Source organism: Acyrthosiphon pisum, chromosome A2 (assembly GCF_005508785.2).
Source record: "Acyrthosiphon pisum isolate AL4f chromosome A2, pea_aphid_22Mar2018_4r6ur, whole genome shotgun sequence".
Lineage (NCBI taxonomy): Eukaryota > Metazoa > Arthropoda > Insecta > Hemiptera > Aphididae > Acyrthosiphon > Acyrthosiphon pisum.
In genome coordinates, this window is record NC_042495.1 from 43059074 (window position 1) to 43060078 (window position 1005).

Genomic DNA, 1005 nt, shown 5'->3' on the forward strand with positions numbered 1-1005 from the left:
TTAGCATTTTATATATACGATAAAATTTTTAAAATAATTTGACTCTATTTGAGCTGTTTACGGACATTGTAAGTTTTCAATTTTTTTAGTTTTTTTTTTCTATAAATATCAATAAAGTTTTATCTGTTGGGCCAAAAAGTGTATAAACTTAATACAAAGCTCTGATATATTGTTACAATATCAGTTGAAAAATATTAAAAATACATAGGCACAATTTTTTTTTATAAGCATTTAAAGATCAAATTTGGACAAAATTTATCAAATTTTAATTTGAAAAATTATTTTGTAGTTAAAAATTTATAAAATGTTCAATTTTTGTATCTAAGAATTGAAAATTTAAAACAAGATTCTACGTAAGTAATTAATTCTGTTACCAAAAAATCTAAAAAATACATTTACGCAGTTTATTTTTATAGTCATTTTAAGTACAAATTTGGACGAAATTACATATTAAAAACCAAGGATAACTATTTTAGTAATTTTGTTGTGATTGTATAATATTATTCGTGGGTACTTGAAACTTCTAAAGTATACTATTATATATCTATGATAGTACCACGGTTTTTTGTTGATGTATAACGCGTTATAAGTACCTAATAAATATTATGATATGATTAATTTGGAATTTATTATAGGTACCTAATATAATATTATGTCTTATACCTAGACTAACATACCGTCTCCGCTCAGAATCGTTTTTCTTATACAATGATATTATATCATTGAATTCAAATTTAACACCATCCATTATACAGTGACCCACTTGTAACCTACTGTACAGCAGAGCGAAATCCACTTACCCACCTTTTTTTTTTCTATAAATATTAATTACATTTTATTTGTTGTGTAAAAAAGCGTGATAATGTAATACAAGGCTCCTGATATATTGTTACAATGTCAGTTGAAAAATATTAAAAATAAACATAGGCACAAATTTTTTTTATAAGCATCTAAAGTTCGAATTTTGACAAAATTTATCAAATTTAAAATTGAATAATTATTTTG